Raw genomic sequence first — 20,902 nt, forward strand, 5'->3', positions numbered from 1 at the left:
CAGAGGGGTAAAGGCAGGGGTTGAGGAGGATAGGTTGGAGAGGGGGGGAAATGGGCTGGGGCAGAGGAGAAAGGATAGGAGGTAGCAGGGACGGGGGAGAGGGTGGGAGTAGGAGGAACAAGATTATATAGGGTAGGGTGGGACAGAGATTGAATTGACTCCAGTAATAAAGAAGTATGGAGAGATTTATTCTGGAGGATTTTTAAGTTCCTTCCAATGTTTTTTATAGAACTTTTTATCTCTCACAAAGTATACTCCATACTTTTATTTTGAGCTCTGAGTATAAACAAACAACTGTCTTGTTTCTTCTTAAGATAGAATATGTAGAGTATCAAACCTATTTCACTGGCTATATAGACATACTGTGAAATGTTCTCTGAACATATAAGCCATTTTAAACCCAGAAAAGACAACGTGTTTCCAGATCTATCCATATGGGATATTAAGTTTGAAGGATATTTTTTAAAGGGAAATATATAAAAAAGAAAAATATCTTATAAAAATAAAGGGAAAAAAGTGAAAAAAAATAGTAGTCCTTAGAAGTCTGTTTGTAGCCAACCATAATGCTTTCTGACAATTTTATCAGTATCTCAGATACATGAGTAAAGTGGTTTCAAGATTTAAAAGGGACCAATCTTGTATCAGGGACACAGATTGAGGACACTATACTTCTTTCCCTTCAGAAGAAAAGTAAGTTACTGTTGTTATGCATAATCAGATGTGGTGCCTATACTGTGTAAGGGTGTAAAAGCGGTTTTATGGGTTCAGTCTATTAAAGATAAAAATCCAGATGATTGAACTATTATCAATCCTCAATTAAGAATAATCTCAAATCAAAATTGACTTTTATGGAAATTTATTTACATAAGAAGAGAGAGAAGAAGTATGGAGATAAGAATCTATCCCACTTAGCCAAGGGTTAAAGGGCCTGAGGCCCGGAGGTGAATGGAGCAAACTTCATTCACAGAGTCTATATAAGGAATTTTCTTAAAAGAAGTTCAGGAAGATTCAATCTTTAAACTCACCATGTGGAACAGTCTTTGGTCACGAACCAGCAAAGCTCCCTCAGGTCCCCTTCACCAAACCAGAAGCTGCCTCACTCACTCAACTCCCTCTTTTATAGCAGTCACGTATGTGCCATTTCCAGTGCCTTCCCCTAGCCTCTGTGTCCAATCACAATAGACACTTTCTCATAGAAAGTGTAGGGGGTGGTCCATTGATTCTGATTCATTACTCACTCTAGCACACATGGATTAGGACCTCCCGGAATTGGAAGGTGCTCTCACCTTTGGTGATTAAATCTAGAGGTGGGCAGTGTAGACTTAATCTAATTATCACAACTGGTGAGTTTTGTCTTATTTTTTTTAATAAAGGATACTTCATAATGGTGTTATAGAGGCAGATGTTTTTAAAAATAATTGTGATTTAGAGAAGGCTTTAATAAATGTAATATTAATTTAAAATGAGAAAACTATGAATTTAAAATTGTTAGTCAAAGATATAATTCCCTCCTTCCCCTAAAAAAAAAAAGAGAGAGAGAATTTGAGAAAAGTAGGATACCACTACAGGGACTCAGTTATAGGCATCTTAAGATACCAGGCAGGTTGGTCATAAGCAACAAGGTAAGAATCCAGAATTAGAGCCAGAATACAAGGTCAAGGCAATACCAGTGGCAAGACAGGATTAATGTTGATCTGTTCAAGTTATAGTTTCATGAGGGTACTTAAATTTCCTGTGCCTGAAGACCCAAACTGCACAAATGTTAGCACATTAGCTCCTTGGTAGTGCTGTTAACTTTCAGCCTAGATAATAGGTGAAAATTGATTTTTTGGGTGAATGCTACCCTCCAGCTTGTTAACAGGGTCATTTGGAACATAAAGCAGGAATGAAATAAATGTGCTTTATCTTTTTGCAGTTTTCCTGAAATGTCCCTAAGTTATGGAGGCTTTTTTTAAAGATAAAAAGTAATTTGGATTTTCTGTAACTTTGTGTACTTGTTCATTTCAGTTCATAATAGAAGTGACAGAGATGGTTTATTATTATTTTTCCTTTATGGACTATCTTTCCTCTGATATACGCAAGGCACTTGGTTTAAAAGCAAGATGGGAAATCAGGCTGTGAAAAGGCATCAATCACAAAACCACAGTCTGGTTATGAGACAAGTGTCTCTTTCCCTCAAAAAAACACACCAATACCAGATGGCCCTTTTTATACTTTCCTTAATGTAATTATCATTAAATGTATACAAAGTTTATATGCCCTTCATTCACAGTATCTTGATACAATTTAAAAAAAAAGATTTCTGCCTCTGGCATTAGAATAAAGCATGTTAATGGATAGTGTTTAAAGTTGGATTGTAATAGCACTTATGAAATTTAAACTTTATAAAGTACTTTCTAGAGTCTGTGAAGTAGTTAGGGTAAATGATAGTACCTCCAGAGTGCAATAGGGAAACTGAGGTAAAAAAGATGTAAGTGTCTTGCCTGGGATCAAACAACTATAAGTTTTAATCTAGGATTTGAACCCATCACCTGATCCTAGGTCTATCTCTCTTTTTCCTACTTTAGTATTACTTTTCTGGACTCTAAGCTATCTGTCCCTGTGTAAAATATACATTTTGTAAACCTAAATGAATAGTAGCTGATATAATTTGGTTGGATATTATTACTGGAAGATTTTCACTGTCATTCAACATATGGAAATATTGATTGATTCAGTTAGTAATAACTAATATTTATATAGTATGTTACAAATATTCAAATTTTATCCTTATAACAACCATGGTAGGTGTTATTATTATGCCTATTTTGCAGCTGAGGAAATTGAAGCAAACAAAGGTTGTGACTTGCTTGAGGTCATACAAAGTCTCTCAGACTGAGTTTGGATTCAAGTCTTCCTAAATTCCTAGTGCAGTACTCTATTTAGTCTAACACAGAAGTGCTTCCACTACTCATAAATAAGGTCATTTAATGAGCAAAGTCCTTTCCTAATAATACCAGTGTCATCATAGTGAGGCTAAGACATTGGACTAAACAGCTTTTACTTGCACCTAGTTTTTAAAAGGTCATCAAATAAAAGAAAAAAGTATTTACTTTTTAGTGAACTAAAATTTTCCCATTTTTTTAGTTTTTTGAACTATTATGAATGAACTATAGAAGAACTATTAATTTTCCTATAATAAAAAAAATCTATAACACGTAATACTAAAAAAATTAAGAAAAAATAAGGTTTATGGCAAGACAAAGAAACACATCTCCATATTGAGGCAGATGGAACACAAGCAGAACTTTCCATAATAAATGGAAATTGTAGTTGCTGCAAAGTACTACACATCTGCTTGGAGACAACAGGGATGTTGTCAGAAGTAACATTTGATCTGTGATGAAATAGACTCAGATAGGAATGACCAGGTCCTAAAGCCTAGACTAACCCATTGAGGAAGACTAGGTAGTTGGTGACTATCAGGGACATCCATTGTTTCTGATAGGAGAAAGAGTATGGAGTCAGGGCAAGAAATAGGCAAAAATCTAAGCAGAAAAGTGTAAGCATAATGTTAGACTGACATCAAGGAGCCCCTGGCCAGGGTCCAAGGTCATTACCAGTAATAAGGGCAAATACTTGAGGAAGAACATAAAATTGTACTATGATCCTGTGTGAAGAGATTAGGGTCTTCTAAAGTACAGAATGAATAGAGACTAATTTTGAATGGTTAAAAAAACAGGAATATTTTTCTTACTTATTAAGAGGAGGAAAAATGAAAGCATAGGACTGAGTGGGTTATAATGATTAAAATTTCCTTTTGGCTTTTGGCTTCCAAGGAGAGAGAGAGGGAGAAGGGGAGCAAGAACAAGAACAAAAAGGGAAGAGAAAGACAGGGGGAAGGTCTTGAGAAAAGAAAAAAAAAAGGTGTGGAGGGGAAGCAGGGTGAGGAGGAGAGAGGCAGAGATTTTGTAAAAGTTGACAAGAATTCAGAAAAAGAGAAGCAATGACTAGAAGATTCAAAAGGCAGAAAGAATTTCAGCCAAGATTATGTGTTTTCTGATGTAGCCTGTATGAAAAAGAACTTGTACATTAGCTTCACAGAATTGACTTAAATACTGCAGAGAACTTAAGGACAAGATGCCTGACTCTGGGAGCTATTGGCTGAGAAAGGAAGCTAAGGAAAGATGCTGTTACTTCTGTCAGAAAGAGTATTACCAATCATTGCATTTCAAGCAATTAGAAGACTGAGTTGTAGATGGATGGGGGGAGATAATCTAGATAAAGATGATCATTGAAGTATGGACAGACACCAAAAGAATAAACTGAGAAGTAGAATGGTATGTAGCTTCTCCTGTTCAAAGGAGGGCTTTATAAATACTGAACCCTGATCTGATGATACTTTGAATGGTAAAAACAACAGGAATATTTTTCTTACTTATTAAGAGTAGGCACAATGAAAGCATAGAACAGATGGATAGTGGAAAATGTGATAGGAGATATAACCAAAGTCTCCCTCTTGGAGAGTATAAAAGAATACTGGAGTCCCAGGGGAAGCAGAGGAAGGCAAAATATTTCTGGAAGCAACAAAGATTAATGCCAGAGAAAAAGCAGTAGAAAACAGTGCCTGGTGGGGAGCAGATCTAAGAAAGAAGATCTAGATATCAGTAAAGGACACCAGTAGCTTTGAAGCATGAGCCAGGAGTTATTGCTCTACACCTTTGCTAAAGTCATATCTTTCCTTTATGTTTCTTCTTCAGATGCCTATGTCACCCAAGTGTGGCTGTGACACACATAAATTCTATAAAGTTACATCTCTCCCCCCTCCATCATTGTAGTGAACCTCAGGACCATTAATGAAACATGCTTTCTGTCTGATATAGAGATGATGGACATGAATTGCAGAAAGATATACACATTTTTTGTACATGGCTATTACATGGATTTATTTGGCTTGAGTATTCTTATCCATCACAAAAGGAAGGTTTATGTTTAATTCTTTGGAGGGGAGATAGAGGAAAATGATAGCAATAACCTCCCCTCTGCCCCCTGGGGGAAAAAAAAGCTTATTGAACACACAAACATACAGAGAAGAGAATTAAAGGAGGTTCAGAGAAAGATAGAGACAAGAAGGTCAACTTTGAAATGAACACATTTAATTTATATACTTTTAAAGATAATTAAGATAGATAAAGTATTTAAGAGTTTACTATGCTAAGTGCTGGGAATACAAATGTAAACAAAAAGAATGACGTCACAGTCCTCAAGGAGCTTACACTTTAATGGGGGACACATTAAAGAGAGATAAAAGGTACTACAACTGAGGTATGGGGTCAGGAACAGAAATTTTCAAGGTTAAATTGTTTTAAAAGCCCATTTACACTAGTTACCTTTTATGGCTTTTTTTTTTTTTTGGAACCCATCCTTTCTGTCTTTGTAATAACTCTAAAACAGAAAGGAAAGGACTAGACAAATGGGATTAAGTGATTGCCACAGCTAGGTAGTGTCTAAGGTCATATTTGAACCTGGATTCTCCTGACTCTAAGTCTGGTGCTCTATCCACTGAGCCACCTAGCTGCCTTAGACTATTATTTCTCCTCTCACTCTCTTATTAACCATTTCTAGCCTGGTTTCTAACCTTATCATTAAACAAAAACTAGTTTTACTAAATTAGTAATAATAATTGCCAAATCTAATGGCCCTTTTAAAAAAACTTTCATCCTTCTTAACTTCTCTGTAATCTTTGACACTGACCATCATCCTTTTCTGGATATTCTTTCCTAACTAGGATTTCCTGCCACTGCTCTCTTGGTTCTCTTCTATCCAGTCTTGTTTCTTCTTAGTCTTCTTTCTTAGACCTACATCCACATCTCTACCACCAATTGAGAACCTTCCCCAAGCCTTTGTCCTTGGCCTCTCAGCTCCAATGGGTGATTATCTCTGACAACCTTGTTTTAAGAAACCTTAAAGTGCTCCTGGAGCACCATAGATAGGATCAGTAGGTTTATCCTAGACTGAACAATTAACCTTCAAATACCCATAGATCTTATAGGATTAGTAGATATAATCAAATCTTAAGTACCCTTCTGTCTTGGAAATTTATACCACTGTATCTAGGTCACTCCCAGGTATTCCAGCCCCTGGCTAGAATCATCCTTCCCTAGGCTCCAAGTAAGCCAATCAACCATCCTCCCTTTCCTATACTCCCTAAAGAGCATATAAGACCCCTAGTTCTTAAGTTTCAGTGGAAAATTCCCATTCCTGGTGCATTTTCCCAGAGTCTCAGAGTTAGCTCAGTGTGGTAGTGTTGTGTGTGAGTATGGCTCTGTTGGTGGCCATAAAAGCATTGTCTCCCCTGTCCTGATTAAAGCCATCTTCTTTCTACCTGCTTTAGTAGTTCTGTGTTTTTCCAAGTTAACATTTCTAAGCAGATGATTCTCAGATCTATTTTTCCAGCCTTAAGCCCCTGCGTTATATCAACCACTCCCTCTTAAACATTTCAAGTTGCCCATCCTATAGACATCAAACTCAGCAGGTAAAGGAACTCATTATTTTCCCTCCCAAATTCACCTCTTATCTGAACTATTACTATTGAGAATTTCTTCATTCTCCAATCACCCAGAACTTGTAATCTCAAAATCGTCCTTAATTAAGGGACTCATTCATCCCACATCTCCAAATTGTTGTCCACTCTCCTTCACAAAATCTCTAGTAAATGCCCCTTTCCCTTCACACAAGCCTTCACCTTGGTATAGGTCTTCATCATCTCATACTTTATATATATTTATATATATATATTTATATTTTATAGACTATAATTGTATTATGGTTGGTCTTTCTGACTTAATAAAGCCTCTTGCCTTCCACTAAACCACCAAAGTGATTTTCCCAAAGCACAGATCAAGCTCATCTCATTCATCAAATTCCAGTGGCTCATTATTAACCCTTAATCAAATATAAAACCATCTAGAAATGTTATTTTTAATTCCTACTATATACTCAAAATTCAATGACATTTGCCTTGTTGCAGCTCTAACACAACACTTCATCTTCTGACTCTGTACCTTTCAAGTCTGTCTCTGGGATGCCTTCCCTCCTCATTTCTTCAGTTCCCTGGCTTCCTCCCATATTTAGCTTAAATTCTACCTTCTTCAAGAAATCTTTCCTAGTTTCCCTACTTCCCCACTTCACTATTAGGTCCTTCCCTCTTAGATTATCTTCTAATACTGTGATTTTGTGTGCATGTAATTTATTTGCATGTTGTCTCCCTCATTAGGATTTTAATTCATTGAGAAAAGGGTCTAAGTTTGTTTTGGAAGGGGTCTGGGGGTTGCTCTTAACATTTCTCTTATCCTGATCTCTTAGCACAGTGAGTAGTTAGCATATAACAATCAATTAATAAATGCTTATTGACTCTCCCTCCCAAAATGCCTTATATTTAACTACTTTGAATTTATTTGTATTTTTCACTTCATATTTCTGCTGGATATGCATAATTTACTAATTATGCTATTTATATACTAATTATAATATACTAATATGCATATTTCTTGTCTTACTCATTAGAATAGAAATTCCTTGCAATTGTGGTTTTATTCAGTCTTTCTGTTTGTGTCTTGGCACTTGGCATAATGCCTGATACTTTGTAAGTGCTACATTGCTTTTTGTTAATTGGTTGACTCTCTTTTCAGTTTTTTCTTTGTATTAAGAAATATTTGTTTCAATTGGTATGGTCAAATACCAATTTTTTTAAAAATTACATTCTTCCCATTGAATTTGTATTCTTTGATGACAAGGTGAACCCAAGGCTTTTCAGGTAAATGTTAAAATATTCCTTAATTTACATTGCTATGTAATTTAAATAATTTTGCTATAGAATAAGTATGACCTCTGTCTGACTGATACAAAGTAAAGTACATTAGTGGGGCTCATGAGCCATTAGTTGTGAAAGGATTCTTAGCCACAAAAAACCTAGGATGGTGGAAGAAGCAGGATACAGCACAGGCTACTATACAAAAAATTTTGATTTTCTCCAAGTGTGGTTGAGTCCATACTTTCTATACAAAATACATTTCTTTATCTTTCATATTATTATGTCTGAAACAAGAACAAGAACTGATTAACCTTATAATGTGAACTTTTCATTTGAAATTATACTGAGAAATTTATACTTCAAATACAAAATGAAATCATGTGAAAAAGAATTTTAAAATAGCTGAAGAACTCTCATTGTGGGAATCATTTTCCAGCACTGCCATTGTTGGTAAATAGGGGTCAACAGAAATGGTAGGGCTGGGAAATAGATGTAAGAGACATTAACAAGGATATGATGATAAATGAGATGGTGGACCAAATGACATCACCAAGTGAAATTGTAAAGAAGAAAAGAAGACCTAGGACCTACCTTTAATAGGTGTGCCCTGAACAACAATCTAGCAAGGAAAACAGAGACACATAGGTAGGAGGAGAACCAGGAGAGAGTAGTGTCAATTAAACCTAGGGAGAACGGAGTCATCAAAAATGTGAAAGGCTGTGAAGTCAGGAAGGATAAGGATTGAGGAAAGGTTATTAGATTTAGCAAGTAAGAGATCATTGTCAGGGAACCTAGGTGACACAGTAAATAGAATGCTAGACGGAATTGGGAGGACCTGTGTTCAAATTTGGCTTCAAACCCTTCCTACCTATTTGACCCTGGATAAGTCACTTAACCCTGTTTGCTTAGCCCTTGCCTTTCAGTCTTAGAGTTGTTGCTAAAATAGATAGTAAAGGTTTGTTGGGGGTTTTTTTAGAGAGATTATTGATAACTTTAGAGAAGGCAATTTTTGTACATGCTATATAATTGGAAGCTAGAGTGTAGAAAATGAAAAAGTTATTGAGAAAAAAGGAAATAGAGACACCTATCATAGAAGATCTTTGAAAAGAATTTAGTTAAAAAATGCAGGAGAGATGTGGGATAGCAGTTAGTAGGGACAGATGGATCAAAGGAAGGGTTTTTTTTGAAAGTGGAGGAAATTTGTAAATAGTAAGATAATAATCAGTATGTCAGAAGAGGTTGAATATAACTGAGAGAGTGAGAATGATAGAAGTCTGTTTGAGATGATAGAATGAAATGGGATCATTTATAGAAGTCGTAGAGATAAGTTTTGGCAGGGAGAGAGGACACCCATTCCTTTGAGGCTGGGGTGAAGGAAGAGATACTGACAGAAGGTATCAGGGTGATGTAGGATGATGAAGAAGAAAGAGGAAGTAGCTCTCTGCAGATGGCCTCATTTTTTCAATAAAATATGAGAAAAAGTTCTCAGCTGAAAGAATGGGAATAGGGGGATCCATGGATATTTGAGGAGAGATGCAAATATTTGGAATTAGAGAGGTATAAAAGGATTGCCTTGTCACAATGAGAGTCCATAAATTTTGGTGAACTCAGTTAGTATGATCTCATGATTTTCTCTACTTTCATTCAGCAGTATATGCATTGGACCCAAAAGAGAAAATGGTGGAAGTGATTCAAGGCTGGGGCTTGGCAGAGCAAGATCAGATAAGGGAGCAAGATATTCAAGAGAAGAGGACAGGGTTGAGTTGAACTGATTGACTAAGAGGTCAAGATGGGAGAAGGGAGATAATATAGCTAGTCCAGTAGTTATGTCCTGGGAAAGAATTGAGGAGCTGAGGGATTGAAGGTATAGAAAAATCAGAGTTTGGTATTGGAAATAAGAGAGGGAGTTGAAATCCCAATAGATTTTATTATGATAAAGGAATTTCAGAGTTCATTAATCTGGAAATGGTTCATTGTATGTGATGGAAAAATCAAGGGTGTAGCCATCCTTGTGCATGGCTGAGATGTCATGGAGAAGTTGGTCTTGTCAAATGAATAACTTCATTGAACAGTGAGATTTGGGTTTTTGAGGGAATATCAATATTATGTTGAATTTCTCCAGTATTTGGGCAGGAATTAGAGAGAAGAGAAAGTTTGTGAACCAGATAGTGAACTCATTAAAGAAAGAAGGGGACTGTCCTGAAGAGTGGCAGATATTTGCTTCCAGAATTTCAATCGAGGGGCAGATGTGGATTGAAGCAATCTCAAAGGAAAAGTGGTTACTGAGTGATGGTGATAGAGGGAAAGCCTAGAAATGGTAACCAGGAACAAGAATTATTCCAACTCCTCTACCTCAACCAAGAGGAATGAGGGAAAGAGTGGCCAATGATGGAAAAGACAGTGAAGGTGACTGAGGGAGCTACGGCTAAGTGAGTGCCTGAAGATGGAAAAAAATGAAAAGGAAAAGATATCAGATGAAATCTACTTTGTTGCCTATAGAACACTCTAGAGAGCACAATCGAAATGATGTTAGCTTTAGGCTGGGACTTAAAGGGGAGGATATTTCTAAGGTAATAAGAATAAGAGATCAGAAAATGGGAATGGACTTTTAATTATAATTTAATAATAAATTCAAAATCACTCGAATGGGGAGAAGATGACCAGGGGGAGTTTGTTAATCAGTAAGGTCAGATTTTATATAGATTTTCAAAATCCATGGGGCTTTTACCTCAGAGTGGAGTCCTTTCAAAGCTTTAGTTTAAGGAAGAGAACAAATTCTCCGGATGAAATGGCATTATTCTCTTTCCAATAAGCAGAAGACCTTGCTGAAGACTTGATGGAATGGTACTTCACCCCTCACCACAGAAGCAGAGACAGGTTCAATGGAATAACACTTCTCTTCCTGGGAGAGAATGGAGACCTAGATGGAGATGTGCTAAGGTTAAGGAGCACCCTATCCTTTCACGAGTCATAGGAGACAGGGTTTTGTTGTTGTTGCTGCAAAGTGCTGCTATGAATATTTTTGCATATATGTAGCCTTTTTAAAAATTGTTTGCTTCTTTGGGGTATATGCTGAACAGCAGGATCTCTGGTTCAAAGAATAGAGACACTGGAGTCACTTTTCTTGGCATAATTCCCAATTAGTTAACAAAACAGTTGGACCATTTCATGGCTCCATTAACAGTGAATTATGGTGCCTGACTTTTAAAAACCTCTTCAAAATCAAACATTCTCATTTTTTGTCATTTTTGCCTATTTACTGGTTTCAGGTGAGAGTTCAGAATTATTTTGATTTGCATTTCTCTCTCTCTCTCTTTTTTTAGTAAACTGGAGAAGTCTTTCATAAGTCTGCTAACAGTTTACAATGCCTCCTTTGAGAAATGTTTTATTCATGATCTTGACCAATTTTCTATTGAGCAATGGCTTTTGGTCTTCTATTTTTTAGCTAATTCCCTGTGTTTTAGATACCAGATCATTGGAAGAGTATTCAAAGACTTTTAGCCAATTTCCCCCTTCTTATTCTATTTTAATTAATTTTGTGCAAAAGTTTTTCACAAATGGAATCAATTTTATCTTTTGTGATTGCCTCTTCCTCTCATTTGGTTAAAATCCACCCCCTAGCTAAATCTGTGAGTACTTCTATTGTTGGAAATATGGGATTTTAATATCACATTATATATCTATTTTGAAATTATTTTGATATAGGACATAGAGAAGTGGTCTAAGTATAATTCTATCAAACTGTTTTCTGACTTTCCAGAAATTTTGTCAGGTAGGGAGGGAGTTCTTTCACAATTAAGTTATATTGGAAGGCTATATTGGGTTATTGACTTCAGTTATTTCTGATTCTTCTTATGTAGTCAGATTCACTGATTTCCTTTTCTATTTTTAACCAATATCATATACTTTACTACTTTATTAGTTAATTTGAGTTAGCTAATTTGAGATCAAGAGGTGCTAATTCTGCATCCTTCCTTTCACAAAATATTTTCCTTGAATTTCTATATTAATCAATAAAAAATTTGTTGAGCAAGTATTACATGTCAAACACTAATCTTTTGTCCCCCCCAAATGGATTTGTTATTTTTTTCTCAGTCTCTAAAATAGCTTCTATTTGATTAGTAAAACATCACATCTATAAATTAATTTAAGTAGTATTGACATTTTTGATACAGTGGCATGTGTAACACAGATATGAGCACTGAGGGACCCATCTCATTTATTTACTTGATAATAATTTTGTAATTATATCTATAGAGGTCTTGAGTGTTTATTCAAAGATGCACTCCTAGATATGATATGACTTTTGTAGTTACTTTGAATAAGATTTTCCTTTCCATTATTTTCTCCTAGATTTTATTATTGCTTTATAGAAATGAGATTGATTTCTGTGTTTATTTATTATTCTGCTTCTTTATTGAAGCCATTAAACTTTGTTTATGAAATTTTGCTTATTCTCTAGTATTTTCTAAGAAAAATGTCATGAGGAAACAGGGATAGATTTATCTCTACTTCACCTATCTTTATGCCTGTAATTTCTTTCTCTTATTTATTGTTATTGCTAACATTTCTATAACTATGCCAAATAACCACAGGGAAATGACATATATGGAATTTACTCTTAAAATTTACTGGGAGAGTTTCTTTTTTTTACCCATTGCATATAATACTAGTTTTTTAAAAGATATATACATTTTATTGAAGTCTTCCCAATAGTATTACGGGCAGAGCAAGGATGCCCATAATCACCACTATTATTCAATAGCATGTTGGAAATGCTACTTATAGTAATATGACAAGAAATAGAAAATGAAGGAATAAAAAAGTCAATGAAGAAACAAAATTATCATTCTTTTAAGACAATATGATGGTATACTCAGAGAACCTAAGAGAATCAACCAAAAAACTAGTTAAAAATAATACTACCAAAATTGTAGGATATAAATAAACCTATAAATCATCAACATTTCTATATGTTACCAAAAAAAATTTTAAACTACATGAAGAGATAAAAAGAGAAATTGTATTTAAAATCATTGCAAAAATATAAAAGACTTAAATGTCTACTTGCCCAGACAAACTCAGGGACTATATGAACACAATTATAAAATATTTTCACATAAATAAAGACACTTATTCTAAATGGCACATGCTCGGGGGGCAGGGGAAGGGAAAATGGGTACAGTAAATAACTATTAGTGGAGCAGTGAACTGTTCCAACCATTCTGGAGAATAATTTGGAAAAATGCCCAAAGAACTATAAAAATGCATTCCATTTGATCCCGTAATATGACTACTAGGTCTATATCCCAAAGAGATCAAACAAGAAAGAAAAGGGCCTCTATGTATAAAAATATATTTATATCTGTTCTCTTTATATTAGCAAAGAATTGGAAATTGGCAGGGGTGGGGATGTTATCAATTAGGGAATGGCTGAACAAGTTGTGGCATGTGATTGTGATGGAGTACTACTGTATATAGGAAATGATGGGAGGGGGTCAGAAAAACAGGGGAAGACCTTTATGAATTGACACAAAGTGAGAGGAACCAGAGGATCACTGTACAGTAAATAATAATGATCAACTGTGAAAGACCTGGCTGGTCTGATCATTACAATGATCCAAGGGAATTCCAAAATTCTCATGATGAAAAATTACTATTCATTTCCAGAAAGAGAACTGATCAACTCTGAGCATGAATTGAAGTATAATTTTCTCACTTTCTTCCTTTTTTCTTCTTCTTTGCAATATGGCAAATATGGAAATATGTTTTGCATGATTTCACATGTGTAATTGATATTCCTTTTACTTGCCTTTTTATGAATAGGAGGTGTCAGAGGGACAGAGAGAATTTGGACCTCAAAATTTGAAAAAGAAAAGAATGTTAAAATAAATAAATATTTTTAAAAATTCAAAAGTATTTCTCTCTTTATTTTCAAGATTTCCTCTTTTTATTTTAGATGTTTATTTATTGACTTTCTAAAGTATTCATTATATATTCAGTTCCTCAATCCTTTCCTTTTTTACCATTGCATTAAAAATATGCTTTCAGAGAGAGAATTTTCTTTTGAGGTCTGACTTAATTTGAGAGTAAGGGCTGCTGACTTTACATTCTAAATATTATAACTTTTTAGTGTTAATTGATAAAGGATTTTACCTTCTAGATACTCTTCTGAAGTGTGTTTAGGTATATTACTATAAATTTAATTCATTTGGGGGTGGGTGGGTATTGGTTCCAAGGCAGAAGACTGGAAAAAGCTAGGCAATTGGGGTTAAGTGACTTTCCCAGGGTCACACAACTAGGAAGTGTCTGAGACCATATCTGAACCCAAGTCTACTCTGCTTCAGGCCTGATGTTCTATCAACTGTGCAACCTACCTGCCCACACTGTACTTTTCAACAAGATTTTCAGTGTCAAAGAGAAACTCAAAATCAAGAAAAAAAAATGGCATATATCAAGAAGATATATTATTATATAAGTGGAATTTCATAGCACTAATCTTTTTTCTTAATTCGTTTGTAAGTTCATTATTTGAACTGTGTGCTTTGTTTCTGAAGAATCACACTTTCAATATAGCCTTTTTGGAGTAGATACTTAACAGATAAAAAACTGTCTTTGGTTCAAAGTGTATTGCAAATTAAAACATTTTAAACTCAAAGTTACTTTTGATTGCTTCCTAGAAAAAAAAACAAAACAGAAGATTTTGACTTTGAGACAATGGTAAAAATAGCAAAAAGAGCATTGTGATCACCCCCCTAAGAATCTCCAAAATCCTTAGGGATCCTTGAATTGAGGAAACATCCTTTCATCTCAGAGAACGTGGTTACATTGTTGCTGTGGGGATAAGGAGTACCAAGAATACCTCCTTTTCAGAATTTAGTGATGGGACCAGAGTTAAAATCATAAATAAAAAAAACCTCAAATAGTTAATGTTGAACAGCAAATAGCTTAGCTTTATTTGGCTGGATATTCATTGATATGTATAAACAATACTGCGGGTGATGAAAAAAATCAGTCATGATGTTATTCTAAGACAAGACTTTCTCTAGACTATCCTTTCTTTCAATTTTCATGAAAGAAAGTAACATGGAAAATCATTGTCATTAACAACAATCTGTGAACTTAAAAAAAAATCTTTTCCCTTTGAGGGATGCTAGAATGAGAGGAAGGTTATTATTGATGGGAAATGTTTTCCTTTGTACAGAGCTTGATGGCAAAGCTGTCTTTGATAATGCTCCTCTGGAAAGTGCCCCCAACTCCTCATATTAGCATTAACTGTCAAAAAGAAGAAAAAAATTAAATTAGCAAAAAGCTACCCCTCCCCTACTTTTCCTCTTCTTTGTCTAACTTAGGTCAGAAGCAAAGCTCCAGGATGGGAAAATAGTTTATGCTTTATGAATATTGATTAGGCTATAGTCTCATTTACATGACACCAGTAGCTTCTGCTGTCTCCCTATGTGATAATGAGTTTTAACAACCTTAAATTTTCCATTCAGTTATTCCTAACAACAGCTTCCCCTGCCCTCTCTTTAAAATAAATAAATATTTAATTTTATTTAACAAGTATTTTAAGGATCTCAAATGTTGAGCAAGGCAGAGAAACAACAAAACAGTTTTTGAATTCATTACACACTTAGAGAATGATTTGCTCCCCATTGTGAATTTATGATAATGGCTGAAAAATTCTGAAGTCATGAGTCTCAACTTCTGAAGTGAAATAAAGAAAATTAGATTCATTTGGGAAGATAGCATATTTTGATAAACTGAATTGTAAATATTTTTTGCAAGTAGCCATCTTGTACAAACTGTAGCAAGATGGGGTTCAGAGTTTGGAACCCCGAAAGCAGGCATGAGACAGTAGGAAAACCATTGGACCACCCCTATAAATAGATCACCCCAAGGCAAACGCAAAAAATATTTACAGAATACATCTATTGGGAAAATATCTAGGCATCTCCAAGGAAACTAGTGCAAGCATTTCTATCTATCTTTCCAGAAATCTATCTTTTAAAATATCTATTATATCCATTTATATGCAGTACTATGTAAATGGAATTAGCTCTCATTCATTCTTTAGACTTTAGCCACCAGGAATGATGTCACCCCACCCAATTTAGAATTAAGTGGGGAGGGGGAGGTCTGTGACCCACATGTGACAGTAAGTGACAAATCAAAAACAAATGACTGCCCTTTGGGCAGTCTGAAACAGTGTTGAGGCTGCCATTTGTCCACGTAAAACTGGAGGGTAGACACAGGAAGTGACAAAAACTGCTCTCTTTTAAATATGATGGTAACTTCCTGTGAGGGGCTTTTGATGCTTTGAACTTGGCATTGAAGGAGCTCAGGTGGAACCTCTGACTGCTTCCCTTTGAATTGTCACGTGGGTAAGTTAGGCTGACTCTCTTTCTCTTCCTTTGGCGTTTATGGAGGCTCTAGCCTCAAGGAGGCCTCTCTTATTGGAGGAGGCCTTGTGGCTAGAAGTCTTGTTTAATTAACCTCTTTGCCCCTCTGCTGGGGCCTCTCAAGCCCTACCTGGTTTAGACCTCTGGTCCAGGCCAGAGTTTCTCTCTCTCATTTTCCTTACCTTCACTTTACTAATTGTAAATAAACCACCATAAAAGTCACCCTGCCTTGGGTCTCTTATTTTGGAATCGAGTAATCAATCCCTGTCGAGCAATCTTTAAATATCCATTCCAACCATAATCTTCCCATTTTCCCATTTTACAATACTGAAATGACACTTCTATACCAATTGAGTTTCAAAGCATGAATTAATTTTCTACTTAGTGTGATAATGAGATTAAATCTACCCTGCCCATCTTTAAATTTAATCACCAAAGGTGAAAATGTCTTCTTTTAACTCACAGGGTAGATGGTCAGTAACCCATGTGTGCTAGAGTGAATAACAAATCAGAATTTACTGACTGCCTCTTGGGCAGTCCTAAGAAAAGCATCTGTTGTGATTGGACACATAAACTAAGAGGAGGCCACAGGAAGTGACATAAAAGAAGGCCCTTTAAAAAGAGACCTCAGTCAGCTGGCTCCGCTCTTCTGGTTCATGACTGGACTCAGAGGAGGTCTGGAGTTGGTGAGACTGTTCCACGTGGTGAGTGTTAAGACTGAATCTTCCTGAACTTCTCTTAAGGAACTTCCTTTTAATAGAGAATCTGTGGTTGAAGCTTTTGCTTTGTTTGCCTTCAAGGCCTTTCTGGCATCTGGCTTCCTGGCTTTGGGATCAAGGCAGGATTTCCCTCAGCTGAGGGTTAATTAGATCTACCTGAATTGAACCAGGAGATCAGCAAATTATCTACTGTGTTAGATTACTTATCCTATGTAATCCTCTCTCTCTTATTTCCTTATTTCTACTTCTTCTCATTTGTAAATAAATTTTCATAAAATTCATTTTAACTTGAGGTTATTCTTTAATTGGGGACTGATAATTGTTCAATCCCCCGCCGACCAACCTTTTAATATTTACCAAATCAAAACCCCCTTTTACCCCTTACATTAGTAAAAGGCTTTCCTACATCAATTATTATAGTATGGGTTATGTCAGTTTTACTTTATTAATTGTTTTGTTTTGCTAATATTAAAATATCTTTGCATCCCTGATATGTGGTTTTTATGTTGTAGACATAGAAATATCATAGTGAGTAATTTTACTGTAGGATTTTATTTGGTTTTATATCAATATTCTTAATGTAATGATCTATAGCATATATTCTTTGTTTTTGTTTTATCTCTATGTTTGGATGTTAGGACAATATTTGTCAATAAATGCAATTTGGTAGTATGCTTTCCTTTTCAGTCAATAAAAATAATTTGTGAGGTGTTGGTATGAAATGCTTTTAAAATAGTTGATATAATTCTTCAGTAAGTCCAACTGGATCAGGTTTGTTTTTTTTTTTTGTTGTTCTTTTATTGTTTATTTAAACTCATTTTCTGAGATCAGTTTGACTAAGGTTTCTATTTCTTGTTTTGTCACTATGGACGTTTTATACTTTGTAGGTAATTATCCATTTCCTTTAAATTTTCTATTTTTTCCTAGCATACAATTATTTATACTAGAGTATGATAAATTATTTTTAAAAAATTTCCTCCATATTGTGAATATACCTTGTTCTTGTTTTCATTTTGGTGATTTGATTTTCCAAAAACAATATTATGTTAGTAATTTGAAGATTCTGCTATTCTTTTCCATTTTTATGTTTGTTTTTCAAACTCTATTTTTTTGCATTTTTTCTATTTCTCCCCAAAATTTCAAAATAATGTGTTTTCTATTGTTTAATCTGTTGATTTTCTAGGTTGTTGTCATTGAATTATATCAGACATATCCAACTCTTTGTGACCTCATTTGGGGTTTTCTTGGCAAAGATACTGCAGTGTTTTGTCATTTTCCTTTTCTAGCTCTTTTTAATAGATAAAGAAACCGAGACCAACAGGGGTAGGTGACTTGTTCAGGGTCACATAGTTAGTAAGTGTCTAAGGACAGACTCATCTTCCTAACTCCAGAACCAGTGCTCTACTCACTATTCTGTAGGTGCCCTAAAGTCCAATTTGAAATTTATATTTTGAGATATACACACACATACATGTAAAATTCCCAGAATTCTTGTTCAACATCTCCTAAATTGGCTTTTATTTGGCCTCATTCTCTTTCACAGCTGTTAATTTTCTATGACTTGTATTTTTTTAACCCATTCTAGTCAGGATCCCATTGTTGTATATTCATTTTGAACTCTGTCTTTTAAAATTACTTTATCATTTTAAACAATAATTGTCATGAAAAGACATGCACAGTACAATTATATTTTGTTTGCAGTTAAGAGAATGAAGAAATGTCAACAGCACAGAATGAAATCAGAATAGTGCCAGAGTGGGATACCTCAGGAGTGAAACTATAGGAAGCTGGACATGGAACACAGGAATGGAACAGGGAGAAAGGCAGGTAGGTATGAAACAGAGATTTTAAGGGTACTAAAGTTACACGGTAACTAATTTTGCCTAGGATTCACTTGAAACTAATAACCTGCTGTTTTATTTTTAGTAGTGATGGATTTACATTAATACAGATAGAGAGACAGAGAGACAGACTGACAGACAGACAGACAAATAAATAGATAGAGAGATAAACAGAGAGAGAAACAGACATATACAGACAGACTGACAGTCGGTCAGACAGAGATAGATAGACTAACAGTCAGACACAGACAGACAGACAGACAGATAGATAGATAGATAGATAGATAGATAGATAGATAGACAGACAGACAGAAATATTAGAATATCCTGATACCTATACAGAGGAAAGGAACCCCTAACTGGCGCAACATTTTAACTGAAACATGAAAATTAGGATACCATGATATAAAATTAGGTGAAACTAAATGAAATCAGGAAATTGACATAAAATTGCACATTTTGTCACATTGCTTATCTTTTCTCTTTTATTTTCGTAGATTTTCATGGGAATTGGTTTTGGCAGGGAATTTAAAATGTATTCCATAAAGCCATCAAAGCAGCTTGGTGTAAAAAAGTACTGAATTTTGAGACAGGAAGAACCAAGCTGAAATCCTGCTATGGCACATTCTAGCTGTTTAATTCTGGGCAACTCTTTTTAACTTCAGTCTACTCAGCTGTAAAAATGGGGATTTCAGTAACTTCTATTGCAGATTGTTGTGAGGATCAAATGGATGATGTATGTGGTTTTTGTCTTTTTTCCCCTTTTAATTTGCGGTGCAGAAGGAGTTATAGTTCTCTAACAAAGAAGAGCTTCAGAGTACAATGCTGATTTTTCCATAAGTAATACAATATCTCTAATCATTTTTCAGAAAATACAACTATCATAATTTTGCACAATAGAATTTATGTCAGTTCCTTCTTTAATGATTGACTTCAAGGCAGTATTTCAGTTATTCTCTGAGAACCTTTGAGTTCTTTGATCATCTATTATTTTTTTTCAGAAGCAAGTAGTTTTAGAATGACTTTATATCACTCCAAGAGATGGCAGGTTATGAATCTGAAGTACTAACCTGCCCAATCTAAAGAACTATTGAATGTCAAGCTATAAAGCACTGGAGGAATAGATTTCATAATAAATAAACTTTTCTTCCCTACAGAATATCACTATTAAACCCTAAACTGTCCCTACATTCCCTTTGACTGAAGCCTCCACTAGATCTATACCTTAAAGAAATCAGAGAAAGAAGAAAAAGACTGATATTTACAAAACTATTAACAGCAGCACTTTTGGGGTGGCAAAAACAAAACAGAAACTAAGGACCTCCCCATTAACTGGGTTAATGGCTAAAAAATTATGGCATCTGAATATAATGGAACCTCCATGTTGTAAGAATTGAAGATAATGATGATTTCAAAGAAACATGGGAAGAGTTGCATGAAATGATATAGAGTCAAAGTGAGCAGAACCAGGAGAATAATCTATAAGATAATATTATAGAGAAAAACAGCTTTGAAAGGCGTAAAATCAATGCAATGACCATTTATAATTCAATGAAATAATGTTGCATGCTACCCCTTTCTGGAAAGGAAAATGATAGACTAAAGATATAGAATGAGAGCTGTTTTTATGGACATAATTAGTGAGGGAATTTTCTTTGCTTCATCATATTTAGCACAGTGACAGTTGGTATTTAATAAATCTTTAGGCCCAATGCTTTCATCCACTTAGATAACAAAAACAAATTGGGAGGAAAAATCACACATAATGGTATTACTACCAAAAAAAGTTGATTGAGAAGATCTAACTCATCATAGGCCTTTAAAATTTATTTTCTCATCTCCATAAAATTTTTATGAGAATAGTAGACACATGTTGAGGGAACTTTTGATGAAAATATGAGGAATGAAGATATTCTTTTGGATGATTTTCTGTAGAATACATTTCTACATATTCACAATCATTTGTGTAAACCATTTTGCTACACCCACAGATATTTTCAGTGGAAACTCATTACTCAGGAAATGTTTTCCTGCCTGTCAGACAGAATTCTCAGAATTTCTTGAGTTCTGGAACACTTTAATTTAACTTAGGAGAGACTACCACAAATTCCCATGGGACACTGAGTTTTATTATCTGGCAACCCACAT

This window comes from Gracilinanus agilis, chromosome 1, assembly GCF_016433145.1.
Source record: "Gracilinanus agilis isolate LMUSP501 chromosome 1, AgileGrace, whole genome shotgun sequence".
In the NCBI taxonomy this organism is placed as follows: Eukaryota; Metazoa; Chordata; class Mammalia; order Didelphimorphia; family Didelphidae; genus Gracilinanus; species Gracilinanus agilis.